The sequence below is a fragment of the Epinephelus lanceolatus genome, chromosome 9 (genome assembly GCF_041903045.1).
Source record: "Epinephelus lanceolatus isolate andai-2023 chromosome 9, ASM4190304v1, whole genome shotgun sequence".
Lineage (NCBI taxonomy): Eukaryota > Metazoa > Chordata > Actinopteri > Perciformes > Serranidae > Epinephelus > Epinephelus lanceolatus.
The window spans coordinates 2,613,905-2,638,128 of record NC_135742.1 but is presented as its reverse complement, the minus strand read 5'-3'; the positions used below and the strand labels follow the sequence as shown (position 1 = coordinate 2,638,128).

At 41.8% G+C, this 24,224-nt stretch overlaps 1 protein-coding gene across 3 annotated transcripts in view; it reads right to left on the bottom strand.

Moving 5' to 3' along the window:
* ddr2l (discoidin domain receptor family, member 2, like) overlaps positions 1-23,226 on the bottom strand; it is a 38,345-nt gene extending 15,119 nt beyond the window's left edge. For all 3 annotated transcript variants that reach the window (XM_033619648.2, XM_033619649.2, XM_078171157.1), the window contains exon 1: positions 22,945-23,226. The gene's annotated coding sequence lies outside the window, so the exon portion shown is untranslated. The remainder of the gene's footprint in view (positions 1-22,944) is intronic.
* Positions 23,227-24,224: the final 998 nt, after the last annotated feature.

The following is a 24,224-nucleotide window of genomic DNA, read 5'->3' as shown; positions in this document are numbered from 1 at the left end:
GCAGTTTATTTGAGCTCAAACGGTGATTTTAAAGGAGCTTTAACAAATGTTTAAATGTTGTCATTTTTTTGTCCATATTTCTCATGTTAATTCTTATTCTTCTTTTAATCCTACTGATATACGCACTGTAGTGACCATTAGAGCATAACATATATTTTACATTTCTGAATATAACACTAGTTTATACAGCGTAATGTGACATAATGCACATATTTGTATATTTCTATACACTTTCAGACTCATTTTATTTATTTATTTATTTGTTTTTATTCGCAGCCAGAGGATTTATGAAACAAAAAAGACAAATACTTGCACTACACGTCTGTTTTGGCAGTTACATAGCTACCACAAAGAAGCAAAAGTGCTAAGAGGAAATTCATAAATAAACAAGCCAAGAATGAAACAAGCAGATCAACAACATACAGAGATAAATAAAACTGGGGGAAGAAAAACAAAACACACAATATCAAGGTTTAAGTCGCATATCATTGGATTCATGATTAAGACAGCCACCTCTATTATCTGAAGGAGTATTTTACATTTATCTTCTTTATTGGTCTAGAAATTCCACTTTGAGCAGTTAGGTCCCAAATAAAGGGAAAATAAATCAATCAATTGATTAAATAAAGAACACTGGACAGGTGTTACTTATAACAAACATAGGGAAATTTCCAAATGATAATTTATTGAGTTCCTTCCCCAGTGGCCATATTTCACAGGCATTAATTGCTGGTACCAAAAAAATACATAAATAAAAACTATGTACATTACTGAATAAACAGAAGGAATGGCAGTATTCACAGTATGCACAGAAGTCTCACACAAAGTCTGGTCTTTGGGGTTTAATAGAGTCGAGCCACCCTGACCGTATATTGGTGAATTTACTTTGTTGTGTTCTGAGGAAATACGTTTATTTCTTCATTGTATATATTTGATAAACTTTGTCTATCCAGTCTTAAACTGAGAGAGCCCGGGCACGACATGCAGCAAGCAGAGTTATCAAAAGAGTTTTAACAGGAGGTCAGTGCAAATTTTAAAATTCAGTCCAGGTTTATGAAACATCTACACTTCATCAACATGAAGAACTTCAGTCCTCTTCACAAGATCCTTATTTGACCAAGTTTCTACTGCAGGAAGTCAACTGTGTCCAACTGTCACTGTCCTACACAAATACAGCACGATGGATGAACCAGGATCTGTGTGTGTGTGTGTGTGTGTGTGTGTGTGAGGGAGTGATTTCACAATGTTATTGCTGTTGGAGCACAGCAGTTTATAAATACTGGACACAAACAGCGGCCCACTCACACAGGTTACGCAACACTGACACACACACACACACACAGACACACACACACACACACACACACACACACACACACACACACGTACACTACCTCTTCTCTGCATCAAAACATTTAAGAGAAATATACTTGTTTGGACGTATAAGCGACGTCTTGTTTTTTCGTCTCTGTGGGTTTTTCGTGTGTGATGTCGAGTTTCTGTTTCAAAACCATCAGGTCGGAGGAGGAAACAGCTGGACGGAGACAAAGAGACACAAAGAGAAGAAGACCTGAACCCAGACTGCAGAGAGGCAGCAGGGTGAGGCTGAGGAGAGAAAACACAAAGAGAGAAGAAGGAGAAGGAGGAGGAGGAGGAGGAGGAGGAGGGAGATAGAGTCGAGGCAGGAGGGGGGAGACAATGGACGGAAGAGGAAAGCAGAGAGAGACAAACAGAGCTGAGACAGAAACTGAACGGCAGGCTGAACATCAGTGTTTTAATCCAAAGTTTCTCCTCTGACCACACCCATCAGTGATGTCATGGGGTCACCTGTACACCGCTGTAACAAGGTGAAGAGTTAAACCACTGGAGGATAACAAAGACAATATGGGGCGAATCAGATCCAGACACACAGAACGACCAAAAGATGCAAAGAATTAACAAAAGAGGCAAAACTGCCACAAATCTGGGTCTCGCTCCAGTGTAGGAAAGGTGGAGGGGCCTTTACGTATCTGAGCCCAGTGTTATGTGGTAGTTTATAAGGTGGGTGTACAGAAGGAGGAGGTGGGTACACCCTCCACTGTACCACTGCCAGGGCAACCCAGTCTCATTCTGAAGTTGTCCAGTACCTGTGCTTGGGCAGTGACTTCTAGTGTCAGACACAGTCGAAAAAGCCGTCCGTTCTGGTCGGCACGATGCGTGGCTGGTCGCTGTTATTGTGTAATGGCACCCAGCGGTGTCTGGGGGAAACATGGCCAGACGACGTCGTAGGTAAAGGGGGCCAAAAGTCAAAGTAGGGCGGGCGGGAGGGGTGGTGGATGAGTCCAACAACCACCGTCTGTCACCCAAAAGGCTGGTGTTTGTTTCCCGTGTGATTTGGCCAGGGGCTCATCAAACGTTTGATGAATGAGGCTTTTCTTTCAAACATCATCTTGTAACTAACGCTGGATTTAGACTGTTGAATATTTGTGTCTTTGGAGACTGTCACTGTCAGATTAACTCCAAGAGACGGGGCAGAGTAGATACTGGACACCGACCAATCAGAGCTCAACTCCTTTTACAACTTGCACAACGTTGTCAGTCCAGTCGCCAAAAAAAACCAATGTTGGCATTGTGCGTTTCTGCAAAACACAGATATGTTTCATTTGTACATTTCATATGTGTCACATCAACGTTTCTAAAGTGACGTAGTATGTGAGCTGAATTTGTCATCAGGAGGTGACAAACAGGGGAGAGCAGTTGTATTTAAGTGAGTCATCACTGAGTTTCAGGCAGTTATCTATCCATCAAGTGTTGGTGTTTTGTAGCGACCTATCGCTTTACCAGTGAGGATAATGCCACAAAAAATGGGCAATTTAAGCCAGAACATGATCTTTTCCTAACCATCACCAACCTAAACTAACCACACGCTGACCACAGCATTGTCGGAACGTAAAGTTTAAATGTATCAGCCACATAATGACGTGCAAACGTAACATATCTGTGGTTTGCGGAAACTAATGCCAACGTTTTTCCTGGTGATTGGGTTGAAGGTACAGAGGTGTTCTCACTTCACCGTTCCACCTCCATCATCCCTTCTTCTCTTCTCCATGTTTACAGATGTAGAGCGCTCTGTGCTTGTGACACATCAGTGTTTCTGTCTTTACAAGCTGTGTCACACTTTGTGTGATCAAACACAGTAACTGTCAACATTCGTTTTAATTCCCGACACCCCACGTCTGATCACGTCATAATGTGACCAACAGATGAAATCTGATCTGGATGATTCAGCTCAGGAGACGACAGCAGATGAAGCATTCACACTGACGTGTGCAGGGCTGAAGTTGGACTGAAGTTTGAAGTCAGTCAGTGTTTTTGAATGTGCCTGGAGGTCACATGCAGACTGTATGGAGCAGCCTGAGAAACTCAAACCTGCCAGCTGTGAATAAAACCGTCAGTTGTCGAAACAATCTTTGTGTTCTGACGTCGGATGTGCCCTCAGGAAGTGAGTTCATTCACTTCAGCCGAGCTGCAGCCGCTCACTTTTTATTTTCTGGCGGAGACCAGGAGAGAGAGAGCTTTATGTAATGTGTTGGCTGCAGCTCAGATTCCTGCACTGTTGCTCATCTCTACAGCAAAATCACATGACCAGGGAGAAAACACAGAGAGAGGGAGGGAGACAGTAAAAGGCATCAAGAGACACAAAGACAGACAAAGAGGACGACCTACTGAAGAGTAACACCAAGAATCTGTTTCTGGAACCAAACTACATCACAAACTGTTTCCTGTTGGAAGATTTCAGGACATGAAATGTCTTGGAAGCGTATTTAGGTTAGACAGTACTTTTTCACAAGTTCTCTGCAGAGCTACCTCTGAGGTTAACGTGTGGTTAAGCAGAACTGCTCAGTAAATGTCAGAAAAGTCTCCCAGGTCAAAGTCAGACAACTTGACCTCCATTACAGAGTTATGATATTCTTGCTTTCCACCAAGCATCCCTGTCTGCATGTTGTCCACCTCATGTATCCTGCAGAGCCAACTGCCAATTGTTTTTTACACCTTGTCTTGTCGTCTCCCGGTTTATTGTCATTACTGTTAGGTTATTATTATTATTAATATCATAACAAAATAAAATATTACTACTAGTTTTTGAAATTTGTTTTGGGGTAAATTAATTGTTATATTTTTCAAGTAATGAAAAATAACCTAGATTAATCCATAAATTAGCTGTTAGATTAACTGATTAATCGAAAAAATATTCATTAGGTGCAGCACTAACACGGTGTGACCTTTGCCTGCTGATGTAAAGCAGCTGTGGACAGAAAGACACAGCATTGTCTTTGTTTTTATGGATCTGAATATGAATAATCACTTGATTATAAACGACAGTAATAACAGCAGTGAAACCTGGATAAAAGTTTTTATTTAAAAAAAAACTGCTTTGCATTTCCTCCATCTTTGCTTCCTCTCCTTTGTCTTCTCCTTCTTTATCTCCGTCTCCTTCCTCCCTCCTTATCTCCTCCCTCATCCCTCCCTCGACCCTCCTCTTCCTCTCAGTCCGTCCCTCCTCCTCTCTCCTCCTCCTCCTCCTCCTCCTCCTCCCTCCGTCAGAACAAACCGGAGCCAAAAGCCTCAACATTCCTAACATTCAACGCAACCCAGAGCTCCCTCTCTGCCTGTCTGTGTCCGTGTCTCTCGCTCTCACAAACACACAGGAATCCACATGCCTTCCTCCTGCTCTCGCTCTCGCTCGCTCTCTCTCTCTCTCTCTCTCTGACTGTTACACACAGGAATCTGCATGTCTCTCTCCCTCTCGCTGGTCGAGGGGTGAATGAGACAGAGTTCACTGAGAACAAAACAGAACAGAACAACACACAGTGGAACCCTCGGAGCTTAAGGACGATCTGTCTGTGACACACAAACACAGTAACTCACAACCTCAGACCTGCTCAGCGTGTCCCCAGGTTTTATTACACATCCAAAAGTTTATAAAGAAACTGCATACTGTGATGAAACCAGCGACGCTTTGTGTCGGCCAATCACACACATGCAAGCTCACTCTGTGGGTACGTTATAACATGAATGATACAGATCTACAGTTCAGCTCACCATCGTTGAGACGTCTGTTTCTGCTTCATCCTTCCACAGATTATAAACCACAGCTCTGTGTTTTGGCGTCTCACAAATCTTTAAAGTGGAGCCCAGTTATCTGATATCATAAAAGTATAAGTACAACAAAGGATCATCAGAGACACAGCCTTTATTCCTGTCTCCATCGACAAACCTTGCAATGACTACAGATTCAGAACTCAGCCGCTCAGCTTTTCACCCAAACCAAGACCTACGATCACATCTCACTGATTTCAGCCTCTTGACATTGGCTCGCTGTTTGTTTTAAGATCGACTTTAAAATTGTATCGACTGCTTTTAAGGCTCTTCATGGCTCCAGATTACATTTCAGAGCTGTTAGTCCCGTATGAACCTTTACGTGGTTTGAGATTAGGGCTGCAACTAACGATTATTTTCAATGTCGACTTATCTGTCGATTATCTCTTTGATTAGTCGACTGATCATTTTAGCGAAAAATGTGTTAAAATGTTGAAAAATGTCAGTCTGTCTCTCCCAAACCCCAAAATGATGTCATCTAATGTCTTGTTTCGTGCTCACGCCAAAGGGTTTTAGTTCACCGTCATGGGAGAGTGTGTAAAGCTGCCAATATCTGAACGTAAGAAGCTGCAATAAGAGTATTTGGGTACTTTATAGTACTTTTCTATGAAAAATGACTCAAACCGATTAGTCGACTACTAAAATAGTCACTGATTATTTAATAGTTGATTAGTCATTGATTAGTCGACTAATTGTTGCAGCCCTATTTGAGATCCTCGGGCAGAGGTCTTCTGCTTGTCCCAGAGTCCAGACTGAAGACTAAAGGGGACAGAGCTTTTGAAATGAGGGCCTGGGGTATGAGGCTGTCTGAGTCACTGTCTTTGTAAAGTCTCCTTAAAATGTACATGTATCAGAAAGCATATCCTGAGTTTATTTGGGCTGTCTGTCTCTTTATTGATATCTTATTGATGATATTTCTCATTAATTATCTCGATTTTAGTTTCCTTTATTTCATTTTTTACTTCAGCAACATTTTATGACATTTTAGTTTGTTTAATTCTGCTAGTGTTTTAATGCTTTTAGTGTTTTAAAAGGTTCATAAATAAAGTTTATTATTATTTTAATATAATTCAATTAAGCCTGAAAAGTATAAGGAAAATCTGTGTTGTATGATAACATTGTTTAATATTCCAATAAAGATGATAATATGATTTGTCAGTTTCAGATTCATTCTAGCTCGATTTCCCTTTAACGTTCTGCTCAATGTTTGGTCGAACACATCTTGAGTCACTATCATAATGAAAAATGTGTTGAACTTAAGGTTGCAGCAATATACCGGTTTAATGTACACAGTGATATAAACATTGATGGTTATCAAACTGTGCACATTTACTTATCTACAAAATTGAAAAAAAAAATGCAACTGGACAGAAAATCTCAACTTTATTTTAGTTATTTTAAAGAGAGACACTTTTCACACAGTGTTTGAATTATAGTAATAAAACATCCGTTCATCCAACAATAACCTTTCCGTCCTCATTCCTACCAGGCTCATTCTGACTGATATAATAATAATTCTGTAATACCGTGATTCTGTGATATTCTCTGAGACGGTCATTGAACAGTGGCTCAGGTTTCGGTTTAGGGTTGTTATGCTAAAAAACATCACCTAGATGTCTCTGTGTCTTAAAAAAATCTTAAAATAAAATCCAATTGACCAAAAGAAATCTTTTTAGTGTTCCTCCTATACAGGACATTAAAAAAAGTGACTCCAGGCATCTCTATGTGGTGAGATTTTCAAAGGTAGATCGAAGACAACACACACCTCCTGCTTATTGAGTGGCACAGGGAATCGGGTCGCCGAGAAAAGTTAACTCAATAAAAAACAGTGATTCCTGCTCACGCTTCTCAAGACATGATGTCCTGAAACACATCGATGTTTCAGTCTCAAAGAGGAAGGCCTTGAGACCAAAACACTGACCTTTGTTTGGGAATTACTATTTTTTATAATGAGATCTCCAAAAGTCGTATATGTTTTCCACGTTTAAGGACACGGCACGCACGTTTCTGTGCAGGGATTTCAGGTTTTTTTATGCCAGCGCTTGTCTGCCCTCCTGAAAATGTTCAACCAAATCAGGTTCTTCCCTGGCATTATCATGCAAGGGCACCGTCACTGCATCCTGGGCTTAGCACTGCCTAGAACAACTGTGATTGATTAAAGAGTGTTTTCTTTCTCTTGGTTCAGCGAGACCTTTCTCCAGTGCTGGCACAACGCTAAAACCAAGTGTGGAAATAGGTGTGGCTGGAGTATGGCTAACCGTAACCCAGGGACAGACTGGACACAGTAGGATTATAACACCTCATCAACAAACACAAACAGAGAGCACAGATCAGACTTTTTGCAGCTCTGACTGTTGAATCACTACAAGATGCCTGCTCACCTGGACTCACAACAGTCCTGTAAGTCCTGTTTATAATACCGCCAACCTTATGTACGGTTCTAAATGTTACGCTGCATGTGAACAGTCTGCACAGACTCTCATGAGAATTAGTACAGTAGATTTACATCAGGCAGACCTTCACAGCTGTGCAAGTTTAATTTGTGTTAATACCAGTAAGTGATTAAGTGTTTTTCTCTGTTAGCTGCAGCTCAAGTAAAATTAGTCATCATTCTGAGAGGAGAGTCGATCCAGCAACATTCAGTCAAACTGAAAACACAACATGCTGCTCAATCACATTTTATCCACACAGGAGACACTGGACCACAAATCTTTTCATGTATGTGCTGTTCATATTCTCACCTGTACCTGCAGCAACACACACACACACACACACACACACATGCACAGACCCTGTGTGTTTTAACACTGCTCTGTTTTCAGGCTGAACAAAGTGTCTCTGTAGCTGCAGCACTGCTGGCTGATTATGCAACACCATAAACAATGAAAAACACACTGCGAGCAGAGCCGACACACACACACACACACACACACACACACTCAGAGCTCAGTTGGGTCCAGATGCCTGTAACGACACAGACTGTCAGACTAAAGACTCCCAGCTGCTTCACTGCAAACTGTAACAGATAAAACGCCAACATTTAGAATATTTTGAATGGGAATGTCACCTACAGGAGGTGAGACGCCTGCAAAGCTGCAGACCACTGTTCAACACCAACAAACAACAAACTAGTTTTAGCAAGTCCTCCCTTTCAAGCAGCTTCTTAGCCACCAAACATGGATGTTTTTTAAGAGACCAATCGTAGGAATGACCTGCCCTACTCTCCCTATGAATGGCAAGAACCCTTTGCCTTTGTTGATTGGATTGGTTGGGTTTAGGATATGAATGTCAGGGTGAGCCAGTCAGAGGCAAAGTAAGGCAGGCCATTCCTTCACCATCCAAGGATTCGTAAATTCGCGAACAGTAGGGGTGGAGGAAATAATCAATTGGTAAATGCATCACAAAGCAGACATGGACAATTTGCCATTGATATCGATAATCAGGTAACTAAATGTTTATTAATAATGTGAGGTTGACAGAACAAAAGAGGCAGAACTCAACCGCGAGGGCAGTGCAGCACCCAAACAGTCTGCAGCCAGGAGACACTAGAGTTAACTAAAGCCCTTTTTAAACAGGAATTGTGCAAATTTGCAGGAAAGCCCAATCAGTCTTTTTTCAGCATTGGCAGTATCAAAACAAAATCGAGGAGTGCAGCAAAATGCCGCCTACCTACTTTTGTTTATACAGAATGCGCCTTTTTCGGGGCAATGGGGGGCGTGAGCAAGTAACAAAACGTGTAGCTCAGTGTGTGACGTAAACAGTGACGTGGGAGGGAAGCTGCGGCTGGTCAGTCCTTCGGCGATTCTCTCATAAGTCGGCCCGTTCTTCACCATCCCCGTCATCTGACGGTTAATGGCCTCTTCGTTTGCGAGGACAAGGAGGGCGCGCAATTCCTTGTCTCCCCAGTTGCTCATCTTTACAGTGTCTGTCAGGTTTGTGTTTCCCTCTTGCTACTAGCTGCTCGCTAATTCCTGCTATCAGCTGTTTCCTGTTTATCCACCGCCAGTGGCTCGCACGTGCGGTGTCATCAACAGCTCCTCCCACAAGTCTTCAACAGCTCCTCCCACAAGTCTTCAACAGCTCCTCCCACAAGTCATCAACAGCCCCTCCTGTTGCAGAAGGCCGCCTCGGTCTGTTTAAACTAAAAGGGTTGAGCAAATATGTCTACCCTACGAGTTGGAAAATTGGGCACCTCGGACCAACTCGCCAATCCGGTTCTGTGTGTCTAAACGCTCGCAGCTTGCCGGCAAAACAGCCCAACATTCACCGAAAATCTGGCAGTGTAAAAGGAGCTAAAGATACTCCTATACAACAGAAGATACCCCATTACAAGCTGCGGCAATGGTATGAAATAGTACAGAGTTCCAGTCTCCTAAGTCAAATTCCCACTCCAAATGACTAGCGGTTGTTTTTTACTGAGACACTGGCAGCTTCTCCAGAAGTGACTCTGCCGCCAAAACCAGGTATTTTAAGCCCAAACATGATCTTTGCCCCACCATAATCAAGTGGTTTCTGTGCCTAAACAGAACCACACACTGACTACAGTGATGTTGGAACATAAAGTTTCAACATATACCTCATAGTGCATAAACACTGTTTGCAGAAACGTCCTTTTTCAGGAGACTGGATGTTAACCAGAGTAGTGTTCAATGTGACCACGTTTTGCATCAGTTTGTATCATCCTTACAACTGAAAGTTAAGTTTCATCCCAAATTTCTGGTGAGTGTGACAGGTGTCAGTGTCACCTGATTAAGCAGTTAGTACATTAACACAACAGAGCTACAGTTCCAGCTGGACGAGGACATCTAACTGGCCTACTGTCCTTGTCCCAGTATACAAGCACGGGAGGGGAATCCATTTATTGAGCCAAGTATGTGCGACTCCTCTACGATAGGTGGAGATATGCCCCCTTTCAGCTTGTTAGTATTGGACCTTTTTCCTGTTGACCTATTACGTCACAGACCAAACAATGGACAAACAAGTTAGCTACGGTTAGCTAGCAGCTAACTGCTACCATGGTGGACAACTTTACAGCTCTGTACATTTGGGCCGTCCAAAAAGTCACGGCTCTGGATGTAGATTTCTCCATGTTGTTACCGGCTTCTTCTTCTCTTACACATTTAATGCTGTTGGACTTCCGGGTCAAAGCCCTGATGTCATGTAAACGTACTGACTGACACCCATCAGAACAACATGAAACCTCAACATGATGCTCACCTCACCACAGTCAGTGGGTTTACCAGCTGTGCCGATGCATTTTGGGCAGGAAGCACTGATTTGGTGACACACAGGTCACAAGATGTCAAGACATCCATGTTCACACTGAGCTGAAGAGCAACACAAGGTTTGACACAACTGTTTTTACAGCATGAGTTACTCTAACTAGGACATGTAAACTCATTTCAACATGTGGAGTCAGTGGAGGTTTAAATCTCTGTTAGCGCAGATCTTTCAGGTGCAGGTTTCAGCTTTCACTCCTGCAGCACTTGGTGTAAAATGTCACATGTGCATCAGCCAAATGCCCAAAATGTAAATGTAACCTGAGCAGGTGATGGTTAGGAGGTCTGAACCGGAGCAGAGCAGCAGATGGTTTAAAAAGAGCTGCCGCTGGTATCTGAAGAATGTGAGGAGCGCTTGATTTAACATGTAGAGCTTTGAACTGACAGCCAAGGTGAGCGCTATCAAACACACCTGAAAACCTGAATGTGGAATCATTTAGCCCACTTTCATGGTTTACAGGGAGGATGTGGAGGTTGTGTTAGTGAAGAATTTGACCTGGATATTGAGAGATTATAAACCTTTTCATGCAGAGTTCTACTGAGCTGGTCAGCATCAACTACAGTAAGTACACTGTGTTAATGTAAGGGTGAAAAAAGTTGTCAAATATTTTTGATTTTAAGTGTCAGAACAGGACTTTAAATCTTTCCAGTAACTCTGATGTCAAACACTTCAAGACTGAACTGCTTGACTCGAAATAAGAGCCCCGAAGACATGTCTCAGTACACACACACACACACACACACACACACACACACACACACAGGTATGCAGGGTATCATAACTCTGTCAGCAGTGGGTGGAGGGAGCCGAGGAGCTCGTCTGTCTCTGGATTCTCTATAAGGCCCAGTTATGAATCACTGAGCAGAACTAACATTTGTTTGATTGACGACTTCTGTGACTTTAAAAACGTCCCTCAAATTTCTACCAACACATGTAGACTTTAAAGGAACAGTTCACCCAAAACAATATAAACTGTATACAGTGCTCACCTCCTGAGGCTCTCACTGGTCCCAGAAAGAGTTTTCTATCGGATGACTTTAAGGAGAACAGATCAGTGCAAACAGACTTTGACGGTGTGTCAAATAAACAAAAGTTATAAATGTCTACATAACTTTCTATGCAGCAATTTTCAAGTGTCTTCTATCCGTTCATAGGAGCATAACAATCAAAACAAAACTTTTGTCCCTCAATTATTGCAAAACAAATCATTTCCTGTGAAGGAATGTGTTGTGTGCTGCGTTCGGACTATGTCCAAGTCTGTATGCACTGATCTGCTTTCATTTCCTCAGGTGCTTATACAGTTTTTGGGTAAACTACCCCTTTAACATGACACTTCAGGGTTATGAGATCACTGCGTATATGGCTCAGATTGAGCTGGGTTTTCAGGATCCATTGATCCAGGAACCACAGTTCATCCCAGCATGCACTGGGTTACAGGTAGTGGACGCCCAGTCTGTAACAGAACTGACACATATACACTCGAGTTCTGCACTCGACTCAATCAGACTGAGACAAGTTTTGAGACTCAAAGCTGTGCCTTGGTTTTATTTCCTCCATTGCTGACCACACGGTAAGCTCACCAGGCTCTGACTACACTCTGTCTCTTTAAGGCTTGGGCGGTATCACAGTATTACAGTATACCAGGGGATTTAGAAATCCTGACAGTATGATTTTCAATTCCATCAAAATACAGACGCTCCGCTTTCTATAAAACTGATACAGAGATGCTGTAATGAGGCGATGTGATGTAGTGCGCAGCATGTGCCACCAGAGGTCAGTCTCTACTGGTGGAACAGGCAGCTGAACTTAAAAAACATTAGGGCTGTAGTCTCCTGTTCGACTAGTCGATTATTTGATTGCTATGCTCTCGTCCGACCAAATTCTCATTGGTCCAATAATCACCGTGTTACTTTCATAAGGAGAAAAGCGCTACATCAACAGCTTTCCAGGATTAATCCATTATTTCCTGCAGCGGGGGGACAGGTTAAGTTACCTGTGAAAATGGGGGTGTTTTCAAAACAACCCCGTTGTTGACAGAAAGTTGGACTCACCCACCCTCACGCTCAGCGTCGCGGTGACGCAGACCTCCTGTCTGTTTCTGTAAGCTGACACCAGTATTTCACAGATAAGAAACAATAAATTGTGAAGACAGTAAAGCCTCCACTAAAATAGCATTTTAAGTCTTGTGTGTGATTTATCCTGGCTGAAATATGAGCAGAGGAAATCTCCGCTCGTCGCTGGGCTAATGTATACAATGTAAAATGCCATAGGCTGGCGCTAATGTTAGCATGTTGTATTTGTTTATAAAACGTGTTTAGTATAAGACAGTTGTTTTGTCGGTGAATCTTGTGAGTTGTAATGGAGCTGAATTATGTGCCGTTACCTTTGTTACATGTTGCTGTTGTCCCTGGTTTTATATGAGAAAAGGAAAAGATCATGAGATGCTAGGCTAATTAATACAGTGTTAAACACCATAGACTTGTGCTAATAACGTTAGCATGTGTTTGTCTGTCAGTTCTACGAGTTATAGTGAAGCCAGTTTGCGTACTTGTGTTTGAAGTTGTCTCTGTTAAGCCATGTTTAATGTGTGTTTAATGTGTGTTTTGAATCAACTATATAAATAAAGTTTGATTTGAACTAAACTTTACAGCACTTAACACAGTCCTCCACCGCCGACTAGTGTTTTGGAGGTGTAACTGCAGAGTGACACAGACACACCACCGCACAAGTAAAAATAACGTGCAGATTTTTTTTCCTACGACTAATCGATTGGTTGAAGATTATGTGCGACTTCAGTCGACCAAGATTTTCTTTGGTTGACTACAGCCCTAAAAAATATGGTGACTGAGTGGTGGGGATAATGTTACAGGACTACAAGCCCTCCAGCAACAGCAGATGAAAAACATTTTATAACATAGCAGACTTGCTGCTTGGAGCTGGTGGGGGGCTGCCATCGAAGCCAGTTTGTTTATTTGTTTACTGTTAGATAAAAACTGTCATGTAGGCTGACGTACACTCCGGTGAAATGTCAAAAGGTATGAAGATATAAAGAATTCATTGCCTCTTCCCACTGGGCTCTGTTGCAAATCTACTTACAACATACCAAACATGGAGAAGAGGAATATTTCTTAATCAATTGTAGGGTTGCAGCTAACATTTTTTAGTCAAACCAGATTTAGCTGTTATACAAATAATTTTGAGAGTTTGAGAGTTTTGACGGGATTCAGCAGGACATTCACTCTGACAGCTAACTGGGCTAACGATGGCCTGAGAGAAGAAAGCAGAAGATAACATTATTTCAAAGAGTCTCCTCTTGTGGGCAGCTGCCTCTGTGTCTGCAGCTTCCTGTACCAAAGAGCAGCGTGAAAGTGAAGAGTGTTCACTCTGAAGCAAAATCTGGGGACAAAAACGTCCCCAGAAGGAAAATGCACAGCACACTGACTGACAAAAAATAAAATCAGAGAGGGAGAAAACAACTCGACTTGTAGAATCCCAGCACAACATTTTATGCGACAAAACAACAGTGGGGTCACGTAACAAACACAGGAGGAAGATGGTGGATCCAAATCCACGACCCTCTTTCCAACCAAGGAGCTACATCCACTCAGCAAACTGACAAACGTGCTTTTCAATTCTGCTGACAGATCCCTGACAGCAATGTTTGTTGAATGTTTACAGGATGTGCAGAAGTGTGGTAAAGCTTCACAAAGATAATCGCAGTGATTCAGATAATTGTGACCGCTGCATGCAAACAATTTAATGCGACACGCTGAAGCACTTCCTGCAGCGTTTCTGACTGGAAGTCACAGAGCGCCATCGGAGCCAGTTGATCCTGGGACGTCCGACTCAGGGGAAAAATCATGTGAGACATCGTGCACTGTGTACTAGACAATATGATCACATGTGCCTCCTCATTTATGTTTACAGCAGCGTAAATACAGAAATTGATAAGAGAAATTAGAATTAGAATTTAATCTGAATTACAACAAAACCAAACACCACTTTCAGCTGCCTGATCAAAAATAAAACTTAATATGGCAGCGCAGATGTTTCCATATGATCATACAGTAGACTTTCAGCACAGGTGAGTGACCTTCAGCCTGACGTCTCTGCTGCCATCAAACCAAGGAAGGTTCTCCTGATTCAGTTTGATGTTTAGCTCCTCATTATGCCTGATTTAGATACAGTTCTCCCTGATAAAAACACACTTCCCTCAGCTCCCCTCAGCAGCAGCAGCAGCAGCAGCGGCGGCCATGTTCAGTGTTCCCTCTCTCTGCCTCATGTGCCTCTAACAGATCCTCCGTGTGGTTTCTTAATGGTTTAATGAGCTGCTGGCTGCAGCTCCGCAGATGGAAACTCGACACACACTCGCTCATTTACACTCATCTGTAATCTCCTGCTTCCACTCGAACCACAGCTACTATCTGCACACACACACACACACACACACACACACGCACACACACGTCTCCAGAGGCCATTTTGATTGTTTCCTGTAAGTGTTTGAGTTTGTGGCTTAAGTGGTGTTTATATAAAAAGGCATGATGAGAGCATCATCAGTCAGATCAGAGTGTGATAAGAGGGTCAAAGACTTTATATTTTGACTCCATGAGATGAGCTTAAATGTCTCTGGAGACATTTATCTAAACTAGCGAAGGACTTCTCTGGAAGGAGGTCGTGTTTTCACGTTTTCCTGCTGCTAACTTGTAAAATACGATCTGTTAAATAGTTCCATCTCCGGCAGAAGTCTCTCACACACACATCAGTCTGTTGGCTGAAGGTGGAGCTGGACAGATTTTAAAGAAGATCTGGATCTAATGTTGCAGAGATGTCAGGATGGGACGAATTATCTTTTATTGGAGAGCAAGAGCGCTCGCTCCCACTGAGCCTCAGTCTGACGTCATCTTGTTAAGTTTGAGTCCTCAGAGTTCACTGAGGGCACAGCAGCGGCACATCCAGAGTTTCTCACTATGATGGCCGAGGTGGGCACTGACTTATGCAGAGGTGGCACAAAGTGTGCACACAGACACAGGTCAGAAAAGCATTTATTCACCATCAGTCGACTCTAGTTTAATCTACTTTAATTACCGACATTACAGGATCTTAGTTTCTTACTTTGCTGTGTTTGAGGTTTTAAAGATTAATAGACCAATTACAGCACATCAAAGTTGCATCACGCGTCATATGAAGCCCCGTACTTGATTCCTTAAGTCCTCAAAAAGACGTTGTTGCTCCAGAAGTCAGCACAAACAAAAGACAACAATTCAAAAAACAGTCGCAGTCTCATTAATCAGTTGGTGCACACTAACTGAGCAGACAGCCAATCATAGTTGAGTTTTGATAATGGCCTCTGCCTCGGCTGTCTATCAGTAAACTCACCGTGCAGGTTAACATGCCAGAGTTTACAGGATCATGACTGATGCATACCCAGACAAACAATCATCAGTATTGAAGCTAAAAAAACATACAGCACTTTAACTTTATATCAAAATAACGTAGTCATTTTGAACACTGATTAATCGCACTCCATGGTGCCCTTTTACACGCAGGCCACAGTGTCATTGTCACATGATGGAGGCAGACGAGACGACCACGTTCGGCCCCTGCAACGGAACATTTACATTTACAAAACGCCCAGAGGGAACTGTTGATAGGAGCACCGCTCTCTGCAGGAAGGAATTTTCGTACCATCGGAGAACGTCAAGCCTGAAATATCACCTCAATGCAAAACAGGTCCGAGCTAGCACAGCCTCTGACGCTAACGCTAGCAGCCAGCCTCGTCAAACCACACTTGACCAGGCGTTCAGATGCAAACTGAATAAGTCTACATGTGACCGACATACTAACTCTCTAACAAAGTGGACTGCAGACCAGTTTGGTTGGTAGAGGACAGGGGGACAACTGTGTCCTAAATCCAGCAGCTTTACTACGACACATTTGCCAAAATTCATCTGAGTTAAACAATCCTGAATACAGCAACAGTTAATGCAATTAATTAAGATTCATTAATCACAAAGCATGTAATTAATTAGATTACTTTTATTAATTGCTTGACAGCCCTAATAAAACCCTGTGGATTAAACATTCTGTAAGAACTCTGACAGCTCTCCACAGTTTTGAAGACATTCTTGCTGTTATTGTACAGACGCAGTTTGAGGAGAATAAACTTGAGTTTTAGATTTTGCAGCAATATAAACTCTGCTGGTGCCGGTGATGTTTGGGAAGTGAAGCAGAGCTGAGTTTTAAATTACAGATTTTCTCTCCAGAGGACGAACCTGCTGCGGTTCACCTCAGATATCTGAGGCTCAGAGACAAACACAGGCTGAACAACAGTCATCATGTGAGTTAGTGAGAATATAAAGCTGACAGCAGCAGCAGGACCAGGTCACATGCTGTTTGTTACAGGATAAATACACTCCTACACTTCCACTGGGAACACGCTGCTCTGTTGGTGGATACACCCTGAAACCCAAACGACCTGCAGACGGAGTGATGAAAAGAAAAGTGGCAGCAGTGAGAAACAAGACGTCTCCATTGTTGTGTTGTTGGTTTGTTCAGTGAGCTGAGCTGTCGGCTCTCACAGTCGGAGCCAAACACTGAGCTGCTGTTGTGAAATCACTCTGAGACTGTGGAGCTTTGGGCTGCGCTCACTCTGTACGAGACACGATCAATCACACACGGCGCTGTGAAGGATCCCTGCAGGGGGCTGATACCATCGGTCCGCACTGACTTTGATTATTATCACAACTCAGATTTTATTTGATTTGGAGCAAAAACACTCAAGTTTAATGTCTTTTATTTTCCCAAATAATCACAGCGCACTCAAGCCAGGCTCATGGCTACAGGGTGCAGGGTGGGCCGCAGATCAGTTTCTAAATCAAAGTTAAAATAAACTGATAATCAAATCAAATAAATATTATAAATGTAATATATAAAAAGTATATACCTAAATGTAAATAAGGCCACAGTGCATTTAAAGAGCTTCACAATACAGCCTCTTTATTAAAAAAGTGAGTTAAGACAGTAAACGTCACAAGATTGAACACAGCTGATCCTTAATTATAAATTATATATACTATTATATATACATTTATTATATATTATTAATGTAAATTTATTAACTAGCATCCTGTCATTCTGCAAACGCGGCACCCGTGCAAAGAAAGTTGAGTCTCCCTGATCACACTCCGTTTATTCATGTGGTGATTACTGTGCACCTGTACGCCACTAACACGTTAATCAATACTTTATAAATGTTATATTTTATTCTTATCCCACGACTTATTTTATATTTTGTAAATGTTATATTTCATGTCTACAGTTTAACTTCTGCATGTTTTGTCTCAGATTTTACTTGTGTCATTTTTTTTATTCACATTTAATGAGCATCGTTAGACATCCTGAAATCAAAGATTTTAAAGAACAATAATTAATAAACTTTAATCTCCACAACAACAGTCGTGTTGATTTAAGTTCCCAGAGTGCAGAGAGACATCTTCAAAAGTCTCGTTTTTTTGTCCGACCAACAGTCCAAAAGCGAAGACATTTAGATAACTGTGATCAGGGTTGCAGCTGCACACTTTTGAAACTATGTATCTTGGTATTAAAATTGACAGTTATCACACCATTTGTATTTGTTATCTATGGTCTTTTTAAACTGAAGTGTGTCCTCAACTGCCTGTCAGACTTTTTGTGCTTCGATCAACACAAATAGTTTTTAGTTTCAGATATCATAAAACATTTGTTCAACCAAACAGTTCTTTTGTTTGCACTCTTTTAAAGTTCATTATAATTGATGATAATTATAATAATAATAATTTTCTACTGTGATCACACAATATTTTCTGAGACGAGTTATCGTACCTGACAATCTCACACTGTTGAAGCTCTGACTCTGGAAGAGAACAATGTGAATGTTTGACATGTGGGGCTGAGCAGTGATGTACATTATTCATCAATAACCAGAGAGGTTGTCAATTGATTTTCTATTGAATTATTGGTTAATATAACTTTAGCATTATTACTAACAGTGGCCTATTTCCCACAGAATGAGATTTTATGTGTGGCGGTAACTGCTTTGAGTCACAGGCTGGATAACTGATCAGTCAACAGACTGTTTATGAGTGACAGCAAACTTTTAGAAATGACACAGTGAACGGATACGTTTCACTTTCACCGTGCCTGCCCAAAGTAGGCCTACGCTCTGCACTGCAAGAGTCTGTTCATTTACATGACATCAGAGAAAATGGATTTAGGCCTACTGTGTCAGTCAGACTAAAACCAGACGTTTAAAATCCATCAATCAGACCCAAACTGTCCGAGGCGCTCTGAGCATGCTCCACAGTTTCCACAGTGGGAGCCAAAGTTGTCCACCATGGTAGCAGTTAGCTGCTAGCTAACTGTAGCTAACTTGTTTGTCCATTGTTTGGTCTGTGACGTAATAGGTCAACAGGAAAAAGGTCCAATACTAACAAGCTGAAAGGGGGCATATCTCCACCTATCGTAGAGGAGTCGCACATACTTGGCTCAATAAATGGATTCCCCTCTCGTGCTTGTATACTGGGACAAGGACAGTAGGCCGGTTAGATGTCCTCGTCCAGCTGGAACTGGAGCTCCACTTGACTGAGTGTGGTGCATTGAATAACCAAATGGTGTATATTCCAACAGCGCTCCGAATGAACCGTCCAGCTCCAAAAATAGAAAATCAAAATGTGGCGGGCTGCCTTGATGAAATGAACGTGTGGGAAACCCTGACTTGGTCAGTAATAAATATCCAAAGTCTAAAGTGAACTTTGGTGCTTAACCTTTAAGCCAACATGAACGAGAAGTCATGGCAGCTATTGAGCTTTAAAGTCAACATATCTGTCGCCATGACAACGGAGTAAACTCCATCTGCTGATGGAGACCATGTGGTGAAAGCTCTGGAAACAGCCAGCGACCCTGACCTTGAGTGGGGACTGGGATTTCAAATTTCAGCACTGGTTTTAACAGAAGTGTGACAAATGAGGGGATTTTATTCACTGAGAGTATTCAACACACACACACACACACACACACACACACACACACAGTTTCACTTTAGTTTTTATAAATGAGTCTGTTCACTTGTGTCTGTCCTGTCAGTCCCTCTACAGAATGATCACACTCACAGAGACGAGACACAGACACAGGGATTTACTCAGTGTTTGTGTTTGAAGGATTCAACCTCTCACCGTCGTCTGTCCCTGTAACCTGAGCTGACCGACTGTGAGCATGAAAATAACCCAAACATGATCCTGAGCACACCTGACAGGAGGTCGACAGGTCGGCAACACGCACACACACACACACACACACGCACACAGAGACACACATGATGACACTGCAGACTGTTTGTTTTAACTAACCCAACACCTCAGCCCTAAACTTAAACTGCAGCTCTACATGAGCGCTTAAGATAGAGTAAATCAAACCGTGGGTAACCATAGCAACGGTGCTGATGTTGACAGTTAACTGACAGATAAAACCAACCTGATCAGGGTGAAAATACACACGTTAAAACATGGAGTAAGAAGAAAACTTGACCCTGACCCTGTCACTATCTGACACTGCAAACTGTCTCTGAACTACAGAATCATCTTTAATATAAACTGACGTATCATGTTGTAATAAAACTAAAGAGGAAACATTATTGATACATAAGGAATATTAGATTAGATTAGATTAGATTAGACTAGATTAGATTAGACATCATTGTCTCCCTTAGGATAAATTAGTCATGGACATTTGAGAGGTCATTAAGGTCATATGCAAAATTACTGCACAGATTATTATTACTCTTCTTGCATTTATGTTTAATACACAATTTACATATCTGTACATATTTCTTATACAACATATCTCTTCTTTCTGTATATATTTATATGTATATATTGTGTAATATATGATGTCATAATGCACATTTCTTTCCTCTACGCCTACGAGCGGTACCAGAACAATGTGTCCCAGTTTGTCCTCGGGATCAAAGTGCTCTGAGTTGACTGGAAAACTGTAAAAATATAAAAACCGTCAACTTTACATTTGACTAAATGGACTAAATAATTAATAACTGACACTGACTGTTAATATGTACAGTGTATTACTGGGTGCCATGTGGTATGATATGTATTTAATATAGCGGGAGGGTCTGGTCCTGGTTTTATTCAGTTTGTTGTATCGACAATACTGTGCTTTATATATGTTTGTGTGTTCGAGGGCTGCAGCTAGATTAGTTTCATCATAATATAATCTATCGATTATCTCAAGGTGATTAAATCAAACGCAACTGGACTTAGTTTTGTCTTAGAAGAAGTTTCACCTCTTACCCAACAGGCTTCATCAGTTCATGCTTGTCTGACTAGACTGGAACTAGTCTCCCTTCTGTGTTGGGCCATGTGTTTGTTTAGTGGTTGTTTTGTTTCACCAGTGTACAAGTCTGGGCATTCCTCACTGCACTGGACAGCGAACACCAGGCTGCTCTTCTGAGTGTGTGGTGTATGTACACTCTATGACTCCAACGACCACCGGTGCAGCAGGAGTTTCAACGACCATCGTTGACACACCATTGGAGCAATAACCAACCAATGACATCATTGGCCTTGTGAAGACCTCCTCAGAGGTTAAATACCTGGGTTTTTCCACACCAGTTTGTCAGACTAGTTCCAGCCTAGTCAGACAAGTATGAACTGATGAAGCCTCTTGGATAAGAGGTGAAACGTCTTCTAAGACAAAACAAAGTCCACTTGTGTTCGATTCAATTGCCTTGAGATAACTATGACCTGGATAAATGAGAATATCCACAGGCAATCTATTGATTAGTTACTTGATTTATTATGTAATCAGAACATTTCCTGATGCTGGTGGTGACGTTCTGTTGTCTGCTGAATGTCCTGTTCTGTCCGACCAACAGTCCCGAACCCCCTAAAATATTTTATTTACGATAAAAACCAGCGAATTCACAGATGTTAGAACGTGGACGCATCAAATATTTGGCTTTTTTTTTTAGCATGAAAAAAAATATTTAAAGCTCCAGTGTGTAGGAATTAAGGTGATACTGTCAGAAATGGAATATAATATAAGTCTGTTTTCTTTAGTGTTTAATCACCTGAAAATAAGAATCGTTGTGTTTCTGTTACTTTAGAATGAGCTGTTTATATCTACACAGGGAGCGGGTCCTCGTCTACAGAGATCACCATGTTGCACTGCCATGTTTCTACAGTAGCCCAGAAAGGACAAACCAAACGCTGACTCTAGATAGAGACATTCATGTTTTTGTGTTGGACGCCCCTCCAAGACAAGAGGGTTGCAAAAACACTATTTTTTTCACCAGGAAACTGCTTTATTCAATGTTTTTACTGATTTAAAACGGCCTCCAGTTATTCTGCCTCTAACCTCCTGAACGTCTGGATCAGAAAAGAAGGTGAGCATACATTAGCAGGTGCTATAGGCTACCGGCCCATGACTGACATGCCAAACAGCGTCAGCAAAATGACATGAAACCAGTTAATTCAGTTTAAATCAGCTGATCTGTTTGTTTTAGAGAGGAAGAGACCTCTGAGGATAATTCAGCTCCTGAACAATGAACTCTGAAGGAATTCTAACCGGGAGAAGTTTCAGCTGGTTACAATCTGCAATCGTCACCGCTACAAGCCACTACATTTTTTTCAATCTATTAGCGTGTGGTTCTTTGGGTGTCCAATTGTACATGCGCATATATGATTGAATAAAATACTACTACTAAAATTCCCTTAAATCTGACACACTGGACCTTTAATATTCTGCTAATCAACTGATTAACCGTCTGGTAACTGCAGCTGTGCCTTGACCTGTGGATATTCCACAGTTACATCATGATTCAGTGTATTTATATCGTCTTTAATATCACCATGTAATATACTCACATTAGTAAATACCAGTGTGTTCCTGTTGTGGCTTTAAAGCACCTGATCTGCATCATATTTTACTTTATCAGCTCTATAAGTGTCTCATATTATAATTAATATTTAGTTATTTATATACCACTATGATCTTACAGCCATAAAAATATTCTGGTTTAGATGGTTAGATGGTTTGTATCTTATCACCTGGGCGACACTGTAAACTTTTTGATCTGTTTTGTAAAGACAAGAACTTTATCATCTGTGTTTCTATGGTGAGTGTATCCCATAATATCCTCTACAGTGGCACTGTAATATCCCGACAGTGACCCACAGACTCTCCACATGCACCCTCTCATTGTCCTGCAGTGCTTATATAATAGGATTACAGCTTTACCGTGCAGGTCTGTGACGTGTCTGCAGATGTGATGCTGCATTAAATGTTTGTCAGTGCGCTCAGTTGCATCTGTGGACTGTGAGTCCTTCGTTTAGAAGCCAGATGTGAGATGTGACATTAGGCCTCAGCAGCAGCAGCAGCAGCAGCAGGACTGATCCTAGACCTGTGGTCCCAGGTCCCAGCAGCCTGATCCGGATCACACTCTCACACTCAGTAAAGCTGTCAGCTGATTACCTGTCCGCGGGTTCCCTCCGGATCCACACCAGCAGCGAGCTTCTCTCCGGTTTGATCCGTCTGTGTCGGAGCGCAGTCCGGCAGGTCGGTGGGTTCACTGTCGGTGGAGTTTACAGGATCATGGTGGAGCAAAGTAACGGTGACCGAATCCGTCCGACGCGTCACGGTCCGCCTCTGAGATCCTCTTCGGAGAGTTTTCCTTCAACAAAGTGTTGGAACAAGAAGAAGAAGAAGAAGAAGAAGAGGAGCTGCACACTCCACAGAGACGGGGACGAAAAAAACTTTCTGTGTATTTACATCACATCCCGTTTCCGAGGAGGAGGAGGAGGAGGAGGAGGAAGAAGGCAACATGAGCCCCCAGAGTGTCTGACATCTGAGAACTTGTAGGAAATCCGCAGTAGGGCCCTACGAAGGGACCTACGGAGGGCAGGAGGGCCCTTACCGCCGCTTCCTGCAGTTCCCTGAGCTGTTCCCCCTCTGCAGAGTCTCTGCTGCAGCTGTCTGAGTGTTTCAGGTGTTTGTGTCTCACTGTGAAACATCTGCACACACAGCAGAGATCACTGCATTCAAAAAGCTGAAGCTAAACCCCTGAAACATCCCGTCAGTCAAAACCTTCATCAACAAATGACATTAAAATATTAAATTACACCAAATATTTATGTATGTATTTATTTTTAGTCAACTTATTGAACATGTAAGGTAAAACAAACCAGAGGCGTAAATACAGACAGTGCAGGCGGTGTGGTTGCACTGGGGCCCATAGAGAGAGTGGGCCCTTTAGAGTAACTGCCTGTGTTCAAAGAACTCTCATTCAATTAAAAACATCAGCTCTATATTCCCTTAAAAAAAAGCAAATGTTGATGTTTAGTTTTTCTGTTTGTAAAAATTCCCATTAGCATCTACAACAAAATGATTCTGCTTATTATATTACTGTAAGTCAAATATTCTAAAAATATTCTAAAAATACTTTATCTTATTTTTTTAATTTGGTATTTTCTGTTATATACAGATATGCAGTGATGATTGCTGGGTAATATGTTCATGTGACGAGACAATATGTGCACGATAGCGTGCACGAGGGCCTGTCACTGATGCAAACACAAAATAAAACTTATAAGAAATAAAAACAGAAACAAACAGGATCCTCAGCAACAGGTGAGCAACTCAAATAATATTGTTCGTGTTCAAAAGGGTGAGAAGTTAGAAGCTTTTCTGGTCCTGCCCTCTAATTTATTATAGCCTATATTAATCATAGAAAATAAAAGTTTAATTTACAGCCT